Genomic DNA, 23,878 nt, shown 5'->3' on the forward strand with positions numbered 1-23,878 from the left:
TTACAAAGCAGACCAGAAACAGCAATAAAAAAGATCCATAATACTACTAATACTACTTTTTTATACTACGACTTTTTTTCTTTTTTTTTTTTTTTTTTTTTTTTTTTCCCCTCAATAAATGGTACACTATTAATACCCTTGTTAGAAAAGCTCTGGTTGAGTGTGCATAGAAACTGAGTTATGCTCTCAGATCAGGAGTCAGAACAAAGACAGAGTGTGGACTGTACCAGCAGAAGCATCAGTCTGGTCTGTCTTCCCTTACCTGAGCCTGACCAGACATAACACAGAGGCACTACAGTCCAACAGCAATCTGCTACATCAGGCATGAATTATGTCCCCCAGTTCACCTGACATTAATTCTTTCAGTGTGAGAATCATGAGTGATGTGTTGACCAAAAAAAAAAAAAAAAAAAAAAAGGCATAATAATTATCTATTTTTAAATCATCAAAAGGTAAACAGCATTGTCTCCTCAAAGATGGTCATTTACAAACACACCGGGAAGATGCTCCTCTGGTCAAAGCATCTTGGGGAAATTATTTTCAGACAATTCATTTCTCCAACAGGTTTATTCATCATAGTCTATATTCCCACAAATTGATTTCTCAGGGCTTATTATGGTAATTTAATCCTCACTGATGACTGCCGGGGCACTTCGGAGGCTGAGCAGCATAACTGGTTTTTAAAGCACTGTCTGCTGAGAAGACTAAACTGGAGCAGCAGACAAGGCACTCTCCTTTCACTTGGGTCGCTGAGCTCATTAATGTGGATAATTAATTGGAGCTTTGTAGCCCTCCCTTTGTACACCAACAACAAGCAAGTCACAGTAGCTGTACTACGTCCCCCCCTCACCTGAGCACTCTTGCACAGACACCTGCTGCTCATAATTAAGATCCATTGCCCAAATTTACATATCCTGATTTGTATCACTCAGCTCCTAGAGACAAAGGATCGCATTTACTGCGGGGAAATGACAGCTCAAATTATGCTCCTCGTGTACGGCTTGCCTGGGCAGCTGCTTGTGCTAAAGGGCCCTGACATGAAACACCAGAGTGTTTCTATTTAAAAAGTATATGTTTGGACTGAATTTAAAGAAAAGCACATGGTGATTTCCCCCTTAGGGGGATAATAGGCTTTTCATTAGATAACAAGTGTCAAAAGATGCCATAAACTTCCCCGCAGGCTTTGTTGCCGTGCAGCACTGCACGGAGCGCAGCAGTGAACTTGCAGGGTCCCCCCCTCTCCCCCTGAACCCGCTGCTCACGTGCACACAGTGGGTTTAGGAAGAGCAGGCATCTCACACTCCACGCAGTGAAGACCGTACCCTCAGCTCATGGGCAAAGAGGAGGCTGAGCGTTGCATCCCCGATTCAGCAGGGCAGACATGGCACAGGAGAGAGCGCGTCCGGGAAGTCAGGCTTCAGTCTGAAAAGACAGTCAAAAATGCCAGGTATTGCCATGCAGAGCAAATGGAGTGTGAGGCTTCCACTGACACTTCAGATGGAAACAATTTTCCATATACACATAAAACTTTTGCTGTCACCTGTTCCTCAGCTTTTTGGGCAATGCAAATAGCAAGAGAGAACCTACTGGTGATAGCCCAAGTTGTCCCTTCCTACACTTTTCCTCCAGGTTTATTAGGTTCCTGCAATGCCCCTTGGCAAGATTCAGCCTTCATTCAAAGACCTTTAAAGTATTCACTGGGTTTGAATCAGTCATCCAGATGATTAAAATAATTCTAGATCTGATTTATTCACATACCACAATTAATGTTATGTACATGGGGTCTAACCCAGAAACGCTACGAGGGCAGGACCTCGTTGTCAGTGGGACTGGCATTTATAACTTGCTTCAGCTCATTTTAAAATCTGGAACTCACCTTTAAGAGAAGGAGTTAAAACTATGAATGGCAAACAGTAGAGTGAATACAGAAGAGCAGAGACTGTAGATAGGACAAGTGCAGCTACCTGGGTTTCTAGGGCTAAGAAGATAAACTATACACACCTGATGTCTGATCTGGTTTAGCTATTCCTTTTTTTTTGTTTGTTTTCAGGGATGAAAGCAAATATTTTGTTCATGGTATCAGAAGAGCAAAGTCCCACACTAATTCTGAGTTTCTTTCTTTAAGGGAACTTTTAACAGAATCTGACATTAGAGTTACCTAAACATGTCTGCTCCTGAAAATATTAAAAGTATGGATATTTCATTGCTCATATTTGAGAAAAACAGAAAGGAAACTAATTTCTAATGGAACTAACAGCTACCAAACTTCATTAAAAATAAAGACACTTCAGAAGTAGAAATGAAAATGGTACATTATTCCTTATCTGTGACATAACTTCAGAATACATCCATAGGAGTACCTGTTCAGCAGCCTGTGGCAAATGAAAAAGACAAAGAAAAACATTGCACTGGGAGTCATTAATTGAATTAATTAACCTAGTGACATTGTCATAAGAAGAATTTATCTGGCAACCAGCAGGAGCAGATCTCTAATCATTTCACCATGGCTTCTTCCACAGATTAACAGTCACACAAGCCCCTGGCAGCTGGCTGTTAACATTGCAAATTATCAGAAATTAATTAGATAAATGCTGTGCACCCATGTGAATATTTTTGTTTTTTTAAGTAAAGATTATGAAGCCAATAGCTTGTCTGATGATTTATTTGGAGAAAACATCATTGTTTAAACGAATAGGTTGCAGCATGGCTTTCTAATGGGAGAAGAGAAAAAAAGGGGGGAGGTGGCTTAGAGCAAACCATAGTAACAAAAGCCAAACACTTGTAAACAGGAATTAAACAATCCACCCTGAAAATAGGGACATACACAAATGAATTCAGAAAGGTCTATTATTTTTGGAGAATAAAAATAATTCCATTTGCATACTTTTCAGAATAATTAAGGTCACTGTTTCAATCTATTAAGCTGGGATCCAACTCTTCAGAAGTACTTCTGCAAGATAGCTTTATTCATCCAGAGAGTAGCCAGCATATCACACACGATAAACAGAATTTTAAGGAAATTGAAAGAGGCTACATAAAGCTTAGCCTTATTATTTCCTGCAACCTCTTGTCAGAGTAACAGGCGATGTAACCATCACACTTTAGAAAGACTCCTTTAGATACTGCAGTGCTGCTTAGTAGTAGTCAAGGACTTGCTTAAAATAAAGTCTTAATCTCCATGTGATTCAAACAAAAGCAAAAGAGATTCATTCTCGCTAATGGATTTCAACTGTCCTCTTAAAAATCTCTTTTATTTCTACCTGACAGTGCTTTATTTGTATGTTTTCTATTTAAATAGTCTTTGAAAACTCCCCAAAGCAGCTTTTAAACATGCAAAACTGGCACTTTACAAACAACTGTAATGCATCTATATTTAACAACCTCCAATAATCCACTCTTTTGGAGGAGTGGGGTTTATAGAATACAAACAATAACAAACTTAGCCCAAGAATCTGCAGATTCATCTGGACACAGAGCTGCTTTGAGGGTGAAGGAGTTGGCAGGGGGAAGGGGAACTGGAGAAGAGAAAGATGAGAGTGGAGACTAACGTTTTTGGAGGATGTATGGAAACACGGAGGGTCAGGAAGGATGTTGCTGACACTCAATACTGAGGCTCTGAAGAGGCAATCACAGGTCTGAAATAATATCTTGTAAGAGACCCCAAGGGAAACCCAGCCAGCCAGGTTATCATTCCAGGCTAATGTGATATTCTTCCCACTGGGAGCTGTAGGCTCACAGTCTCAGGTTTCCAGTCCCTGGGGGAAGATGAAGCTGCTGAGGGTCTTTCCGAGGACAAGGCAGCTCGCAAAGACTGTGAGAGGTCCTCACGCAGCAGGTGTGGGGCTGGACAAACACAACAAGGGCAGCACAAAGTGAAGGAATCGGTGACGCTCTCCCCTCTCACAGTGAAAGCAAAAACGCCCTGACAGTCAGGAGCACTGCCCCATCTGGGCCAAGCTATTCCCCAGCTCTCCTTTCTAGTCACAGATAGGACATGTCACAGACTCAGAAAGCTCAGTTATGTTTGGCTGAAAACAGAAACAACCGTTTTGGGGAAATTGAGATTTCCAGTGTTTCATTGTGCATGGAACAAAGCCCTCATCACAGAAACTCCTTTAAACCAGAATGCTCTGTGCCAGTGCCTGTCTGCGAAGCGGGGATGCTCACAACCAGTGCATGGGCAAATCTGGCAGCTGCCAACTGTATCTGTTCCCTGCCTGCCCACCTGCCTACCAGGCTACATCCACGCCAGGTACGTAGCTGGGAAATGTGCCTGTCTATGTGCCTGCCTATGCACAGGCAGCTATAAAGGCTTCCCTGGAAAATATGTAACCTCTAGAAACCTCAAGTTCTCAGACACTAACAACCTCCAGAGCTATCACAGCAATCTAAAAAGTATCAGCCATTTCCTAGTATATTCCCATGCTCTTGCTCATGGATGTACAGTTACTTGTTAACATGTGTATTGGTCTAATTTTAAACAGCTGCCTCTCTTCCTATGCTTGACAGGTGGCTTAGTGGATAAATACTGCAGAAGCGAAATAAAAGACAGCTTCTTGAAAGCTGATACCTCAGCTAGGCTCGGTTTCTTGCTTCTTGAGAAGCTGCTTTATCACAGCATGAATCTTACTGTTGCACGAGACAAACTGTCAACTCAGAAACTTACAGTTAAGCCCCTAAATCCGTGTTTATGCAACAACAACAAAATAAATCATTTTAAAAAATATATTTTTCAAATGCCGAGTTTTCATTGCCTGGCTGCAGAAACCTGAACTTTATACCTTTATATCTGTGCATTATATCTTTATATTCTGACACCAAAAAACACCTCCTTAACTCCATTGAGAGTTTAGGAGGTGTTGGGACAAAGCTACATGGAGTAAGATGGATAAATAGAAATGCAGACATTAGAAACTGATCACTTAATTATGATATGATTTCCTTAGGGCATGAAAAAATCTATTTTTAAACCATTTATTTTCTTTTATTATTGACTACCACAGGAATTCAAATAATCAAGAGCTAAGCTGCCTAAACTCTTTAGATATATATATATTTTTATGTCCTTTGGTATTTGAATTCTTACGGACCCCTCTCAAACATTTATCTTAATGTCAAAATTATGTAATTTAAAAATCAGTTTTTAAGTGAAGATACTAGTTATCATTAAAAGAGAGAAAGAGAAAGAACACCATTACAAAAACAAGCAGTAGCTGAACCATTCTTAGCATAAGCTTGTGAGGTATTTCCAATTATGCTGCACTTCAGGAGAACTGAAAAGCCCACTTAGTATAAGCATGTGTACAAGAATTTACAATATTTTTCATGCAACTGTCTGTGTGCATAGATGCTCAGGCAAAGAAGCACTTGGAGAAGGCTGCACTTCACCCTGAGAAAAATTTTAAAACCCCTTTGATTTATTTATTTATTTATTTATTTATTTTTCGTGAGCATCGTACTGAAGCAGAACTAAAGAGGAGACTTTTTCCCTCTATGAAACTCCAGGATTTATATTTTTCAGCAGTCTTGTGCCAGAACTGTCTTGTGTGAGTACTTTCAAGTAAAAGAAATCTTTAGCATGTATGATGTACTGTCATGTAAAGCTACCTAAGTGTCTAATTTCTTTTGTGGATCTTGTTAAAATCCCTTGTGCGTATATGCACGTGTGTTTGCCCCTACACTACAAAAGCACTGGAAGTCTTCTTGTGCTTCTTCATCTCCTCACATCCAAAGAGAAATGATGTTCCCAAAAGCTTCCACTAGGAAAAGACTGCAAGAACAATTTTTGTGTTAGTTTTACTGTGCCAAGATGGCAATAGCTTGTATTTTTTCTACATCAGACAATCTTTTCATGTATCCTTTACTCTCCCTACCCATTATAAAACTTCTGTTCCTCAGTGCAATGTAAAACAAATCATGAGAGAAGACTAGCTTTAACCAGAATTTTCAGAAAAAAATACATGTTTTTTGTTTTCTTGCACTTTCCTGGGTGACTTGTCATGTCAAATAGTGTCAGTCACATCTGATTAGGTGACTTTATGACTCCAAGACATAAAGCTACATGACTGATGCACCTCAATCCAATGCACTGCAAGATGACTCCCCCTCTGGGAAATGTAAAACAATGCACTTTTCAAAAAGCTTAACCCTTAGTGCTCAGAGTCAAATTCCACTAGCATGCTTCCATTACAGTGACATGATAGATGGTGACCGTTGACTTAAAGGTGTAAAGAAGTGTGGCTTTTCAGAAAGTGAGCTGATTTAGTAAAATGTCTGAAGAATAAATTGGTGAGTTTTTGACTTGGTATTATTATATCAGACAGTGGCTCTATACCCTTATAAAAATTGTTTTAAGGAACATATTTAATTTCTAATAAATTCTGAATATTTTGCTCAAGATTTACATGGAATAAACAGGACAGGTAATTCCTTTGTTTCAGTTACCCAACCTTTTAGTTTATAAAATCATATATACTTGCAGGTCATACATCACATCTCTAAATCAAAGAATTATTAGCAATGGATTTATGCATCTGCAAATAATGAGGCACTGTAACTGAAACAAAAGCAGCCAGTTTACAGAGTAACAATTTGCAGGTCATCATGGTTTTATCATAGCATGTTTTATGCCTAAATATGAGAAGTTTTAATAAAATGTTAATTGGTTAATGAAAAATCTTGGGGGAGCGCTACATTAATTGCCACCTATGGTTATTTCCACCTTTTATTTAAGCTCAGTGATAAGACTGGGATGCTCTGGGATATATATCCTGAGGAGTAGCATTTTCATGATATTTTGAAAGTAATTTACTATTTATTTTAAGCAAGAGAAGAGACACACAAAGCAATAAACACATGGTATTATTCATCACGGATTTGTGCTTTTTTAACAAAAGCTAGTCCAGATATCTACTCTGATATTATCTAACAACATGGAAATAATTGTGCTACATCAAAATAATACAGGTGTTTTACCTGTAGACAGTAACACATTTCAGCATTAGCTATTACCATACCATAAAGTAATATTATTTTCTTGCAATACGTGATGATTAGATCTCAAAAAATCACCCTGTTTATCTGCACAATCCTAATTTTAGCTCTTTTACCTATTTAAAAATAATCCACCAGGAAAAAAAAATGTAACAGGTTGTAATTAGATTATTTTGAGAATTTAATGGAAATAGTACACCCTGTGGTGTCCAAACAAACAACGAAGAAATACTGCAGCAGCAACGAAGGACCTGCACTTTGCCTTAGGTGCCATGGACAGCACCCATCTCCCACTTAGGACCTTTCCATAAACTCTGGGAGGCTGAACCTCACTTGCTAAGAGCCTTCTCCCCAGGACAGTCAAACACCGCTACACCTACTAAAGACAGACAGTAGTAAGAAGGAAGGCATTAGCCCAAAGCTAACCAGCATCGGTTTATCTACAATTTCTGCTGCTGGACTTATTCAAAAAGAAAAGGCTGTGTGTCAGCAACTGATGTAAAGTCTTTGCATGTCTGTGATGGCTTATGGGTGACATCTTGATTAACAAATCATACCAATAAAAACCTAAAATTACATACATTAAATCAATTAATAGGTTTCTAAATGTAATTATAAATAGCAATCTTGTCTGACAGCTTTTTCAAGTGCAATCCCTAAGGGTCTGTTCTGTGCTACTTAACATTTCTATCAATGGCTTGGGAATAATATAAAAACATTACTGAGAAAGAATGCAGGCTGGGGGAATATTCAATTAATAATAATAATAAATAAAAAAAAAAAGAGCAGGCCAATAATGCAAAGTGAACTGGACACCTCTGCAAATTATCCACATAGAGCAAGTACATGTTTCAGTAGGACCAAATATAAAATCACAAATCTGAAAACGAAGTATGCAGGCCACAGTAACATGATGAGGAATCTATCCTGGAGAGCACTGACTTTGAAAAATACCCGTGGGCTGTGGATGAAAATTATTCTCCCACACAATAAGTTAACTAAAGGGGCCAGTGTAATCTTGGGGTATGTAAGCAACAGAATCTCCAGGCTCTTTTACCTTTTTACCTGTTATTGGTGTTACTGTTCCTGAAATATGCCCACAGCTCTGGCATTTACAATTCATGAATGATAAAGAATCAAAGAGCACTGAGAAGAAATAAATGAATAAGTAAAGTGCAGGAAAACATGTTTGTGGTGAAAGATTCCAAGAGTTCATTCCAAAAAAGATCATCTGACTTGATCATAGCCCCTGCACAGAACAAAAGGAAGAGGAATTTCATAGCTACTGCTGCTGTTTTAGACAGAAGATACAGTAGTAGCTGGATTTTGAAATTTGATAAATTGATATTAACTACAAAGTTCAGATTTCATACCATAGTTGAGCTCATAGAAGAACAGCGCAGTTTTTTTCTTTTCTATGCACAGATGGCTCTGTGGAGACAATATTTTAGTTGAAGCACCTTGCAGCAACGATTCATGAAGGCAATCCCACCGCTTAGGTTATTCAGGAAGTTAAATTAGATGATCATGACCATCACTGCTGACTTTTAAATCTATGACAGTAGGTGAAGATCAGACCTCAAGTCTGAAAGGAAAAAATAATAATAATGTTCACATTCAAGATAGTTAGCCATCAGAAACTACGCTAAGGGCCATCTGCAGTGTTCATAGTATTAACCATGAACTCCAGTTTGTCCCTTACAGTCGTGAGTTGGCTAAAAAATCCTAAGAGAAATACGGGCAGAAAATTTTCACCCTTACACAAGCTGCACAAAAGGATCAAGAACAATTGTTCCCAGTGGGAAGGGGAAAACTGGAACAAGGGAATCTTATGAACCTTGCACTATTGATTAGTGGCACTCAGCTAGGACAGTAGTAAATACTGATGGACTGTTGCCTATCACTACTAGTCAAGGTTTCCATGTGCACTGGTGTAGAAGGGATAAGAAGCATATGACACTTCACTGGGCAGAGGGCAAGACTTAGATTTGCTGAAAAGGAGATGCATTCAGTTATTTAAATTCAGTCCAAATTTTTAAAACAGCAGAATGTATTTGGTTCTGCAATGAGGACAGGAATAAAAAACAGCCACCAGTAGATGCTCCTTTCGTTTATTTTAACATGAGAGGTGACTGGGAGTTAGCCCAGCATCATGCCATCTGAATTAGTAAGACCAGCTATAGCCTTATTATATTTGAGAGGAGGTGTTGACTGATATAATTGTTTATTACTCCACTGTATCACTTCCTTTTTTGCTTGCACTCAAACTAGGAATAGGAAAACTGAGATTCTAGAAGCAGGCAGACTCCTACGCCATTGCAGCCTGAGTGCAAAAAGACACTGCATGATAAATTCCCACCTGCATCAAACACTCTTATCTTCTTCCCATTTCTTGTGCCCTCTCCCACTCACCTGGAACTGAACACTTCCCCTTTGTTTTATCTTATCTTGAAAACAAGGAAATACCGCAAGGTACATGTCAATATGACCTCTGTGAACTAGGAAAAAGCTGTCTAATGTAATGCCTTGTGGCTCCATTAAACCAATTAAAGATGCATCTTGAATTCTAGCAGTGTTGGGAAAAGAAAATAAGCTTTAGGCTGTGAGTTTAAAAAATGTAAAGAGACTAAATACTTGCTCTTCTGCTCAGAGATTCTTCATAAAATGAGTTTACATAGGAGATTTCTAAAAATTACTATTACATGCTGCTTTTTCATTTATTGAATATTTACACCTTGTTTATATGTCATGGATTAAACTGAAAGTCTGAGTGTTTTAGGCAAGCTTACAGTTAACTGGGAAAATAAGAAGTAACCTTGAAAAAAAATATTAGAAATTTTCTTTCCATAATTTAGGAGTTAATGAAAGAATCGGCAGGATGAAACAATTGCATTTATGGGATTGCCTTTGCCTTACCAATGTAAAAATTCCATATCTCAGGGAAGACCGAGGAGTGAGTATTGCCATTAGCTTTCCTCCTATATTTCTGTATTAAACTATAGTTTTTGACCAGAGACAATTAGGGTATGTTAAATACTCTTTTTAGGTCAGAGAAGATCACTCTGCTTTTGATTAATGACTGGTCATCCCACATTGACCATACTGCAGTGTATATAGCAGAGCAAATCCAATGTGGAGGAGCAAAGGCAGGATGCTGGTTGGCCTTACGGAAATCTGAAATGATTGTGGAGTCCCTGCACTGTGCAGGGAAAAAAAAAAAAAGAAAAAAAAAAAAGAAAAAAAAAAAAAAGGATAATAATATAATAATGAAAGAGCAGTCTTGAATGTCCTGCTTTTCTGCAGCTGGTATTTACCTTTGAGTGGAATCAGCACCAGAGTAATCATACTGTCTGAAACTAGGGGTGGACAAGTCTCAGGAGCGCTGATTATCCAGATGAAGTGAATTGGAGTTTGGCATCACTAATTTAGATCCATATTTGCCTGGAATGACTCCTGTTTCCTTATGCTGTGGAGGCAAAAATGTTTCATTTCATGATAACATTTAACTAAGCAAAGTCAAACGGACCTTAAAAACTTCTCAGAATCCCTGGAGAATTGAGGAAGCCCATGTTCCTGCATGATCTTGCCCTGCTAATGTCCAAACTGGGTGGCACTTCTTGATCTGAAGACAGGTAGTATTAGATATATGCCAACTACATTAATATGAATTAATTGGACAAATAAACACAGAGACCTTTTCTACACACAACAATTGAAATAGTATACACAATTCTGGTTGAGGATGTAATCAACAGGAATAGATACACACTGGTACGATCTTTAGTATAGGCACCAATCTAAAGACCACCTTATTTCCTTTCCTATAGAGTAATAGATGTAAGGAATGCTTGCAGTGCCATCTTTGGTCTCTGACTATGCCAGTGTAATGATACTGGGATTTAGGAAAGCAGTATAATTTCTGGGTGCAGGGAGTGCATTAGTGTCAGAGAAAGCCTTTACAGGAAATTACCTTTGATTATCTTCAACAAGTGGCCTTTGGTTTCAGCCTGTCTCATACAGGAACATGATTACAAGACTATTAAAATGTATAATGTAACAGAGGCATTTACAGTTTACCTGAAAATGTTTTATTTCTAAATTTCCACCCCACTACTGAGGTCAAGAAGCCGCTTCCCTGTGGGCCTGTCTAACTGCAGAGGATCTGTAGCCACTTCTGAGCTGCATCAGCAGATACCTGATCTTGGATGAAAAGAATTGGTAAACTTTTGATAAATGCTTTCCTGAGATGAAGTCTGAAGACCTGCCCTGAGGTGTGTCAACAAGATGCTTCTGCAGATATCCCACAGAAATACAGATACTGCTCCATGCAATGACATTAAACTAGAATTACATTTCTTCAGCTCCATTGTCAGTCCAAGGTAAAAGTGAAACGTTCACTAGCCTGAATCCAAAGGCACAGCATCAGCAAATTTCCCTCTTCATCCAGTCTGTGCAACAGAACTCTCTTCTGAGAGTGGAAGACTGTTCTGTTTCTACACCCAAAGTGCTGTAATTGGTAGTAAGGGAAATAAAAAAAATGTCCATCAAAGACAAGTCAGGTGGGGTGGAGCTCATCTGCTTGTAAGTGAACTCAGATCAACCTATTACACAGGCCAGACTGTGATCACTGCTTTTGGTCCAGAGCATCACCTCCAAATGGTGCCACATTAAGAAGGAAGAGCCAGAGTCTCACATATACCCAGCTACCTGCACCCAGCTTCCCTACTCGCATCTGCAAAGCTTCCAAAGCAGCCTCCATAAAGCATCTACCATCACAGCTCAGCTACATCCCGAGGGTTAGCAGGAGCCATCCCTGTGCACTCCTGGCCCGGCTGATTCGCATCTCAGCCTTAATGCTATTTACTCACGGTCCTGCTGTGACTGTTACCAGACACACATGGTTTTGTGGTCAGCTACTGTGTATTGCTCTCTTCAGCCCTTCAGGTTTGACAAGGATGGATGTGAAAAGAAGTGAAAAAGTAAGAAAATGCAGTATACTAACATCAACAAGAACAACAAAAACTCTGGTAGCTTTTTGGCATTTGCACCTAAGTCGGACATTTTCTCCGAACAATAAGAAGTCAATAAATCACAATAAGCCAGTTGGAAGTGAAGTGTTTAACTAACTGAACCACTGAGCCTTATCTGTTAACAGATAAGTGGGAACCAGATTAAAGAGATCACTAACTTTAAAGACAGGTAGCATGGATATGAGGAGCAAAAATGATCTCGTTTTCTGATTCTCTGTGTTAAAATAGTAGCAAGGTCATAGAAGCAATGCATTTGAGACAAACTTTTTACTAAAATAAAAAGTTATGCTTTCACCAACACTTTCAAAGACCATCTAGCTTGCACCACTTAATACAAAAAAAAAAAAATGACATTAAAGATGACAGCCAGTGCTGCACTGTCAGCAACAGATACCCTGCATCGTATGATTTTTTGTATTCCTTCACTGTTTGAAGTTAAATTTTAAGTATTTTTTCCCACTACAGAGATATTTCTGAGTTATCACTATTTCTGTCCACTAAAAAAAAAAAAAAAAATAGATAAATAGATTGCCTTGCATAATACTGTACACTACCAAGGGTCATTGGCCTGGGAAAGTATCTATATGTTTCTACAAAACTCGTGGAAACAAAGCCTTATGATGACTGTTCTATACTACAATTGTTCATATATTCCAAAAATCTTTTGAAATGGGTGAATGTGAATCAGCATATATTTTAATAGGAAATTTTAGGGGAACATGAACCGCATTTAGCTGCTCTGCAGAATGAGTAATTTAAACAACATTTACTCTGAATGAAAATGCAGGTATTACTTCCTGCTTCTCCCTCACACCACACATGCACAAAAGGAAATGTGTTGAGAAAATTACTTTAATATTGATATTCTTCTTGTAATAGAGTCCTTGTTACCGAGGCAGGACTCAGAGCACAGCAGCGCATTACGGGGGCTGGAAGGTGAAGGCAAATTGATGTTTAACTTTGCGTTCTGCTTTGTAAACTCGGAGAATGGAAATGTGAACCAAGATCAGGAAATGCTATTACTGGTCATAGAGGGGGTGCTGGCGTGCTGAACCTCCTGCGTGGGAACAGTCACGAGCAAGCAATGCTGCAGGAGCTGCAGCAATCCAGGGCCAGCCCCAGGGGGAGCATGAGAAATGCAGTTCTTTGACCAGCTTCTCACTGGGCAGAGGGGAAAGGAGATGACACTCTTCTGGGGTGAAGCAGTGAAGTAGGACACCCCTAAAAGCAGACTATTTGCACGGATCAAAATGAAAGGCAGGAGAGCAGTGAAGGGTTTGCCCAGCTAGGGGAAGATTAAAGATGAAGTTACAAGTGATACTTCTGCAATTATCATTTGAGGGTGTTGTAACTCGTCTCCATACTTTTTATCCATCTGGAATTCTGTTAATTCAGGCAAAGAATTGCCAGACTTTATGCCAGTGGCATAAAATTGATAATGTCTTGCCTACCCCAAGCGAGGCTGTAGGACAGTCCTTCCCTGCCAGTGCTGCAGAAGCAGTAATGGGGCTAGGGATTTGATCCTGTGTTCTGCCCTGCTCATTGAATGCATCCCTGTTATTCCATCCTCCCTCTGCTATGAGCAGAATCTTAAAAAAACCTTTGTGGAGACATAAAACTATGTTTCTAGCACTGTGCTGGGGCTTTGCACTCAGCTGAGTAACAGGAGAAGCTCACACAACTTGCCTGAGGTTATACAGCAAGAGAATGGCTCAGAACAAACCCTGTACGGAGGAAGATTCTCGTTCTAAATTGTGCCAGTGGGAAGGAGAGGATCAGAACTTTACATTGTGAATTTGTGTTGGCCTTCTGTTGTTCCTAAAATGCCTCCAGTACTCTACAAGGTGTCCAGAAATGACAGTTTCCCCTGGAGGAGGTGAATCACCAGAGGTGACAAGAGACAGGAAGTTCCAGAGCTCAGCTAGGCTTTATTTTAATCTGTTCAGTGATCTCAATCACATCCCACAGTGCCCAGACATATTAGAGAACACTGCTATCTGTATGAAGATACTTAAAGGACCTTATCTGCAATTATGAAACAAAGAAAAAAATGAAGAAAAATCAAACTCCATTAATTTTGGATTTTCATAATAGTATATTTATAGAATTTGGCTTAAGACAGAGTATTGTTGTCTTTGTGTCTGAAAAGGTTTAGGGATGACTAGTTGATAATATACCTTCTAAAGCAGTGTTTTGATGTCTACTGATGAAAGCTTGAAGGTAGCCCTGTAAATACACACATGTAATAGATCTAAAACATATCCAAAATACCATGTTTAGAGATACTGCATTTACTCGATCCACCATCTCACGCAAAAATCAATTCCTTGTAATCAGTCCTTTATCTGCAATTACATTATTTATTTCAGTGTTTCTTACACAGAAATAATCTTGCCTCTGCTGCAAGTCACACATGCCCTCTAACAGCACCAGGCTCACTCACTATGCCAGCTTCTCAGGACTCTAATAACTTAGCTGTTCAAAGACAGCCCAATAATTTATACACGTTTTTTTCAGTTATTTAGTAGATCTAGAACTCCTCTTGTGTCTGTAGATAGAGCATCCTTGCCTGTATTTGGGTGCGTTCCCTCATAATAATCTCTTCTGGAATGGCTGTTGGTTTGAATTTAAGGAAAAAGAGGGAAACTTGACAGCTGGGGCATGTTACTGAGAAGATTATTGATTGATAAGTTGCATGATAGTATGTGCCTCCAGAATGAGAATCCAGTATAGCTGCAAACCGTATCACTCTGCAGGTCACAAATTTTCTAGCGTAGTCTTAAAGGTGCTCAGTACAACTACACCAATGCTTCTGTTGATTATAAATTCACTGAGTTGTTTTTTTGTTTGTTTGTTTGTTTTGTTTTTGTTTTGTTTTGTTTGTTTGTTTGTTTTTCCACCAGGGAAGGAAAATATCTAAAACAGTATCTTTTTGGTCAAGACTTCATCTTGTCCCACTACCACTTGCTGCCAGCAATTAATTTGCAGTTATTTCAAATAAATCTTTTAGGAATATTTTCAGGTATAAGAAGAAATTAATAACTTTCCTGTATTTTATGACTTAGTTCAAGAGGATCCTTTCTGACTCATCCTAGACAAAGCTCCCACTGAAATCACTAGAAAAGGAATTCAAGATAGGGCATTTTGAGTTTTTTGTTGTTCCAGAAAAATCCCTGAAGTAAACACAATGTGGGGTTCCAGTAAATGATAAAGTTCCTCCTTGGGTGATGTCACTCAGCCTTTCTCTTCTTGTTGCTTAGTCAGGATTCTCTAACCATAGCTTTTCAGTGTCTCACCTAACATTTTCATTGATGTGGTTATTCATAAGGACGCTATTCATAATAACCAGTTAAAACCAGATGTCAGGAAAACACAGGAACACAATTACTGTGTTTTTAGAAGCTTCTGATTTTCTATGGGAAACCTGCAAACTCTAAGGGGGCACTTAATAAGTGAGGTTAACTTTTATTGAGTATTGAGAGTAAAATCTGCCTTAATTATTCTGAAATAATTAAGACAATAGTTGTCTAAATCTATATGCTTCATGTTAAAATATGAATAAATTAAATATCTTTTGAAAGCACTGAATTCTCTGAACATGAGAAAATGTGAGCATTTATTCATCTTCCCAGATCCAGACTTAGAAACTCAATTTTAAGTTATTATTTTGTCATACCTAGCTTACATATCTGGGAATCAAACCAAACTTTTGAGCGAGGCTTTTGACCACTGCTGACTATATTCAGTGACAAAATACAAATTTATTTTACAATTTGCTCTTGCAAGACCTACATACTGCATGCTAAGGTGCACTGACTACACCTGCTGGTAAGGGCTGAGTTTTTGACTGGCAAAACCAAGAAAGCAGCTCATGAAGCCAAGAGTCTTCATGTTTGTAACTGTCATCCCAGTTATACAGATCAGGACAGCAAACAAATCTGTGGGAACCTGGATTTGCAATTAGACCTACATGGATAAAAAATATTTTCTTTCTGACATGGAACCATGGAACATCATTTCAACTGGAACTTCTCAACATGCTGTGATTCACATTGTCAATATGGTCTTGTATTGACCCAGCACAGAAGTTCCTGAGCCATAAATAAGATTTCCGAGAGCTAAAATAATAGTCATCAATTCTGATCACAGCCACATAACATCCTATTAACTTGGCCAAGAATAAGATATAAGCATCTCCCTGAAATACTGATCACCATACCTGGAAATGTGTGCTCATCTCTGCTTTAAATCTATTCATTATTTAAAACAATTATATTTCAATTAATCAACTGGCTTTGTTGATGTTGAGTATTGTTTCACTTTCCTATTTCCATCACTTCTGAAAGGTATGAAGAAAACCTCCTGTCTGAGAGGGTAAAATAAACCCTAACTGGCACTGAGAAGTGAATGCCACTTCTGTCAGCAGGAACAGAGCCTGTGATATCAGGGATATCACACAAGGGTATCCTCAAGATCAGTTTGGCCAACAAAAAGGGAATATATAACTTCAAAAATTGTTTTTGTCTTTAAAAAAATCTACTAATCTAGTGAAAACATTTTTGTTCATATTTACAAACCTAGTTTGCTTGCATTTGCATTTTACTTGCAATGAATCACTGAAAGGATTAGGAGGACAGTTGATCAGCTAAGAGGAAAACCAAACTTTATGCAGACTATTTTTAGATTTGCAAGCCCTGTCACGATTGCTGCTGGCTCTCGGAACAGCCAGAAAGCGCTGCACTTTTGCAAATAAGCTATGGTCCAGATATATTTTAAGGATGACTATTTCTCTCCAGCTTTGTAGGGAAAATCAATATCTTGTTTTCAGATGTGTAAATGTAGTCGTCTCTCTAAAGTGCCCCGGTCAGTTTACCACACGTTCAGCAGCTGCTTCTTTCCAGGCTATCCCACGATTCCCAGCCTATGAGGATTGACAAGGCAATGATAAACTAATGTGCCCCCTCAGCTCTGTGCACGGCCCATTGTTCCGGCAGCTGAGACCCTCTGCTTCTATTTGCTTTCTCCCACATACATTATTCAACAGCCCAGGAAAAGGCCAAGAACCTCTTTCATTCAGGAATTCTGTATTAAAATAATCAATTTCAAACTGAAGCGGGGAAAGGAGGCTTGCTACAGGCAAGGCCTATTAATAAGCCACCAGTCTCTGCCATTTGCATTGGAATCATGCTATCATGAGATAATATATTATTATATTTCTTATCCATAAAAAGAAGAAACCTAAGAATGCCTTCCTGTCTTTTTTTGGCATAAACATTAATTAAAGCAACACCTTCCTGATGTTATATTTTGGCACACCATTTCCAACATAAACACCTCATTTGTGAGGGTCTATGTACTAGGCTACCTAGACTACAGTTTGATTTAGAAAGTCTTAGGGAACGAAGGAGATGTCCAGTTTCACAGAAGACAGATAAGCTGGATGTTAAAAATAACTTGAAACACTTTCTGTGAATGTTTCCACAGAGGATTAAAATACAAATCCATTACTCTATGCAAAAGGTTTACTGGCATTACAACATATTAGGTCATGCCAAAGAGATGCCCAACACTGTTAATTCATAAACTGTAAGACATTCGAGTGCAGTATTTCTCCTTACAGCCCTGCCAGAAAAGAACACAGGAATAAAGGCAGGACACGCCATTACCATTGCACATCACGACCTATGGCACATTTAGGGAATATAAGATCGCCACCTTCAAAACAAGTGCAGTGTCACTTCCACAGCCAAAGAGCAGCAATCTCTCTCTCACACACACACAAAACAAAACAAACTACAGAGGCATTGCTTTTTACATTGTTAATTGGGTCTATTTATCAGAACCAGTTCTGTCCACTCCCCAGCTAAACCTCCCTATGGCACTCAAGATTTCAGTGTAACTTTCCTCAGTTTTCTAGATTACACATTTATGGCTGCAGCATTTTTACTTGACATCTTTCATGGACAATAACGTTAACTACTACTACTACTAATAAATAATAGTTTAAAAAAAAAAACAAAAACAAAAATCAAAAAAAACAGATACCACCAGCAAGAAAGCATGCAGAAACCCAGCCCAGCGTCACTGGAAGTTAACAGCAGTTATCTTACAGCTTTCAAATAATATTGACCATTGCCCACTTCTGTATTCGTGTTTTCTCCTCTTCTACTTGAGGTACCATGATAGCTCCTTGTTATGAATGTTCCATCCACTGTTTGATTTTTCTGCTAACCAAGAATGGTCAGTATTGTTTAAAAATGATTGTAACCTGGAAACACTTTGGTGAGATCAATATTGTATCTACTTAACCAGCAGCAGCCTTGTAAGCACTGGGGTGTGAGCCATCAACTAAAGGTGGTTGTGGACAAGCTCTGCTCAACCTCATTAAGGGGAACAACTGAATAGTTTCAGCCCAATAGCTTGGCTGTGAAGTCAAACAAAATACATGCAAAATGTTAGATTCTGCTTTCAAAAGTTCAAACTTACATCTCAGTGGGGACGTAGCAAAATAAAAGAATTTACTCCATTCTGATAGCAGTCAGAGGAATTTTTGTTTGTTCTGACACTGGCCACATTTGGAGATTCTGACAGGAAAATCCAAGAAACATTTGATGGCATAAGCATACAATCTAAAGTCAAAAAGGTTAAATGTACTGGGATTTGTGCTCATGACTCACTTCCACAGCTCAAAATGCTCACTCAGTAAGTGAATAAAACATTCTAGAAAGTGCCGTGTACAGCATGAGGCATCCAGCTTCAATAAGCAGATAATTTTTGCCAGCGGATGACCAGTGCCACGTAACTATTCAAACTTTTGTTTTGCACTCCAGAATTTAATTTCAGAACTCTGCAAGGGATGGGAGACTCACCTCGAGATGAGGCAGTAGAGCATATCATTGTGTCCAGGTTTCCCGTGGTCTGAATGTATCAAAAACCTCGTATTTTCACTGTGCAAAACAAACCAATCCCTCCTGCTTAGCATTAATAGTTTTGAGGATTAGAAATCATTCCTATGACAGAGGTCAGCTGCTATCTGCTCACTCTGAGCCAAGCCAGAGCAAAACAGAGGACACCTCAGTCCCTTCCCCTGCCAACCCATGGCTTTGGCAGGAAGGAAATTCGGGAGCATGAGCAGAAGACTTGGCGGAGACTGAGCAAGTCTGGATGACCAAGGGGTCAGGATCCTTTGCCCACTCTGATTCCTAAATTCTGGCTTCTCCCTTTTTTGTGATGCTGGTGTGCAACCACCTTTATCTGGTGAGAAAAGAGAAAGTGTACAGCTGGAGTCTGCACCTGTGCCAGCGAGACCAATGTCAGGTCTAGTAACACAGACGTAGCCTAGAACACTTTTACAGTATGAATTCACCGGTATCACCCAGAACATGCTCAGTTTCTCATAGTCTGCCTTTAAAAGATGGCTAATATTCAGTTTTAGCATGCATTTTCTCTGTCAGTACACTTTTAAGATTTACACGTACCATATTTTTACTGTACAAGTGCATCAAATCCTGGAAACATCATACTTTACAACGCTGTATTTCCAAACGTAGTTACCCAACAGCATTAAATCTCTGAAATTAATACAGGTTATCCAGAATATAGAAGCAAATCCAGGATGTTTCTAACCTAAACTAATTACATTTCCATATCAAAATTTGTCTACAAACTGTAAGGAGTTTCTAACAACGGCTGCTTCACAATTCTTCCATAAAGAATTTGCTCTCTACAAAGCCTCCAACTCAAACCAACCAGGCTAATACTATAACTGCGGGTAGGAAAATTTGTAAGAAATTAGACTGTCTTGCTTTCTCAAATGACTTAGGATTTAAAAGGATGAGGTATATTGTAACTTGTGCCAAGATCTTGTAGCCATTGTACAACAAACTACTCTTTAATTTTCACTTAATGGAATGATTCAAAACCCTTACTGATATAAATATATATATATATATATTTTAAAAAGAATCTCATAGTTCAAGACTCCATACAGGCATTTTATACAGTTATTCTTCACAGATATTTTTACCTTTTTTTTTTAGTGTCTCACTAAACTAAATGCTTTAGTAACTGTGGGCAGCTTCCATTACTCATTATTAGATCTTTGATGTAATTCTTCTCCAGCATTCAGCACGTGAATTTACTCTGCAATTTGCACTCAATGCTTGCAGTAAGCTAACGTGTACAAAGACAAAATGCTGTCAACATTTATCTGCTGCTTTACACATGCCTGGAGCAGAGCAAAAGGAAAGGGGCGAGCATTTATATTCCTGAACTCAAAACAAGCTCCATTCACTTGAGACAGTGCAGGATAAAAGGCAGAGTAGAAGAGATGAGAAAGTAAACAGGAAGTGAAAGACTAAGAAAAGGATAAGAGGCCAAAAAAAATCCAAAAACAATTCAAAAGAGAAAGAAGCAGATAACGGAATGGATGGTTAAAGAGAGAAAGAAAGCAAAATCTTAAACATAAGCTCAGACATGTAACACACTGAGTTCGCTCAGGAACACAGAGAGCTCCCCACCACTACTACAAGGAGCCCGGTGGTAGTAAAAGGCAGGTCTGAGCACTGCCAACCTGGATGGCAGCAAGCACCAGCCCGAACAGCACCCAAGGGCAGTAATTCACACCATGCCCAGGGTGAGCCTCAGCTCCATCTGAACACAGGAGCAGGGAGTAAGAAAGGAATAACTGTCTGCCAAGTGGGCACGCACAAACTTACACAGAGAAAGAAAGTTGATTCTCAAACTTTCTGAAAATTCACCAAATTGCATGGAAAATGGCCATGTACCTCTGCAGTATAATGAAAAATATGCTGGTACAGTTAGAAGGGAGAACATCGCAGAATAGGCAATTTGAAGAATAATCCACATGGGTCTTGTGTAACTAGGACTAGTTCAAAGCACAATTTTTTCTTGGAAATTGGTACATCTATATCAAAACCTTACTGGGAATGTAGAGATTACTTGTTTTTTGTTGTTGTTGTTTTGTTTGTTTGTTTGTTTGTTTTCTGGAAAATTATGGAAACAGGTTATTTCTATAAATTGAAAGCAAAAACATATTTTTTATAAGATGTCACTAGATTCCAAATTCCAAGATTTTGACTTTTTGTCCTACATGGTAACAGAGATTTTGAAGATTTTGGATTTGCAGAATTCTTCCACTGGTAGAAGATCTAGTTTTATTCCTATTCTGTTTCTTCCTTCCTTTCTTAACAAACAGTCTTTTTTTAAAAACAAGGAAGTAAGAAATTGTATGAACTGCACTTGCAGATGAGTTGAATCGCTAATTACATCTCACAGACCAATTCCATAAGGTGCCAAATCCTGCAAAAGTCACCCGGCAGTGCTGGGGCTGGACAGTGCCCAGCACTTTGTTAGGAAGATCCTTGCCAGTGCTGAAGTGAGCTGCATTGTAATATTACATGCTTGCTGCTAGAACTGATCCAGAGAAGGGCTAAGTGTCCTCAGCTCTGATTACCTCTCATTGGGAATTGAGAGCACTTGGCAAGATCCAGCCTTAAAGCTGTCTGGCACATTATCCTATTTCATAGAGTGATTTATTTTAAGTGAAAGCATATGGATAGCAAGTGTCAATGGTGCAATAGTGCTAATGTTAGGTGATGCACCCATCGTACGCGAGAAGAAACGTGGTCTCTCCAAGCAGAAGGTAGCGATGCATATGCTTCTGTCAATAAGATCCCACACACATTCCCGATGAGCACATTTATGAGCTCCTATTATCATCAGGGGGAGGGGGATGGGGGACGTCCATGTCTCTACGTGTTTTCTGTGCTAATCTGAGAGCTGGACCAAATCCCAGTACTTGGGTCACTTGTACACAGAGTTCTCATTGTGAATCAGGGGTAAAATGGCAGCCTCTCAGTTGTGCTTTGAAACTATGCATTTTTTAAAACTTGTGTATGCATAAGCCTCTTATTTAATGAATGACTCCCTTTGTATTTACATGTTCCACCATCCACAGAACAAATAGGGTTTAGTCGTTTGAGAATGAAAACTTCTAGTCCTCAAGGGAGAGAAGGGAAAGAGAAAAAATACTTGCAGCTACTTTATGGAAGTGGTAAAAAAAAATCAATTAGCCTCTTAGTTTTAGATCTTACCTGGTCTTCAAGGCACTATGCTCACAAAAATGTGCTCTTTCCTAAATTATATTTCTGATTTATTCCACAGAAAAAAAGTTCTGATGTAAATGTAACTGAAACATATTGGTTTTGATGCAGCTGAATTCAGATCAAAAGTGGTCAGAAAAGTTATTTTTGGCTAAACTGTATCATTATCCTATATTAGAAGTATGTTACCAGACCTGACGGTTTCTTAATCTTATTAATTTTTTTTTCCTCCCTTTAAATTCAGCTGGTAAATGAAATATGTGAAATAATAAATAAATTAAAAATATATGGCAGAAATAATTTCAAAGGATTTAGCAGCCAAGATAGGAATGTACTGAAAGCAGCATTTTAAGTTGTCTTGGTTTCCAAAAGGAAATAGTTATAAATTAGTTCTAGGGCACTCTGACTCATTTATAAGAGTGGTTCAAGAAACTCTTCAATATTAATTAGTAGCCTGTGAATTCAGCTTATGCAATTATGATGAGACAGTTCTCTGGGTATGAAAGAGCTAACTTATCATATTTTTGAATTCACCATCTATAAGCTTGAATATTTTTGTATTTCCATATTTCTCAAGTAGCACTTAATTTAATCTTATCCCCATTTCTTTCAATAAACCATTGTTGCATCTCTTAAGCAGCACAGCTTCCTCCTCTAACTCATCTCCCCGTGAAATTGGTTTAATGAAGCAGAAAGGTATGAAGCATTAACAACACTGGAATTCATGTGGTAGCACTTCATTTTTCAGAGGCACTCACATTTCCTACCTAATTTATAAAATCAGCACACAAATGATTTTTATCACAGCCATTACATCAGTATAAATTACTGCCTTTTCTATAACACGGCAGTTAGTCAAACTGTTGAAATGATATCTATTAGTCATAGAGAGGAGGAGGGAAAAAGAAAAACCTGTAGGAAAGATTTAGTGTAAAATAAGGACTGATAGCAGCCTTATTGAAACACTAATATTAATTTACCAAATGAGCCCAAAGTGCATATATTTCGCAAAGGAAAATTAAAAACACACAAAGTAAAGCAAATGGGTCAATTTGTAAGGAACCAAAAAGGAAAGTCAGCAAACAAACTATTCTGCATCGGAGGCAGTCAGAAATGCAATTAGGAAGATCCTCACAGCCAAGAAGGCAGGAGATGCCGCACTCCCAGTCAGAGCCCCACATCTGTCCCAAACTCCCCCGTTCACCTCATTGCTCTAGCACTGGTGTTCTGCTTTTGTGCACTGCAGCTTCTCCAGAGTCAGTGTTATCCTCCTGTCTTCTTCCCCATGCACGGCTACCTGCTTGTATCCTGACTGTTCCTTTCCAGGCTAGTGGGAAGCAGCCCCTACCACCCATGTTGCCACACAGCAAAAAATATAATGATGCTTGCTGGGAAAATTATGCGGTGTCTCTTGCTTTTCCCAGTGAGTATAAATTACTTTTCCAGGACCTAAATCCTGACTTGCAAGGTTCAGCTTGTAAAAAAATACCTGCTCATTCTGCAGATGGATCACATACTTTAAAATACTTTGGTCTTGTACTCCTCTGTAAACAACACCTGTCTCTGCTAGCAGATCTGCTGCTGGTCTTACAAGTTTGTCCTGGGCCTCCTTTCCTGTTTGCTATTCTTCAAGCATGACTCCTTCCAGGACTGTTCTGTAAATTCACTGTTACCTTCTTTGTCAGATCTCTCCTTCAAATCTGCCTATGTGAAACAGCCATCTGATAGTGC

The 23,878-nt window shown here is 38.8% G+C and overlaps 1 long non-coding RNA gene across 1 annotated transcript; it reads right to left on the bottom strand.

The window, feature by feature from the left end:
• Window positions 1-7,834: 7,834 nt before the first annotated feature.
• On the bottom strand, window positions 7,835-10,604 carry LOC118166769. The gene is made up of 3 exons (XR_004750723.1): window positions 10,520-10,604; window positions 8,454-8,578; window positions 7,835-8,242 (listed from the first exon to the last, which is right to left on the bottom strand). It is a non-coding gene; the product is annotated as an uncharacterized LOC118166769 (long non-coding RNA).
• Between the last annotated feature and the right edge of the window lie 13,274 nt (window positions 10,605-23,878).

This window comes from Oxyura jamaicensis, chromosome 4, assembly GCF_011077185.1.
Source record: "Oxyura jamaicensis isolate SHBP4307 breed ruddy duck chromosome 4, BPBGC_Ojam_1.0, whole genome shotgun sequence".
Taxonomy (NCBI): Eukaryota; Metazoa; Chordata; class Aves; order Anseriformes; family Anatidae; genus Oxyura; species Oxyura jamaicensis.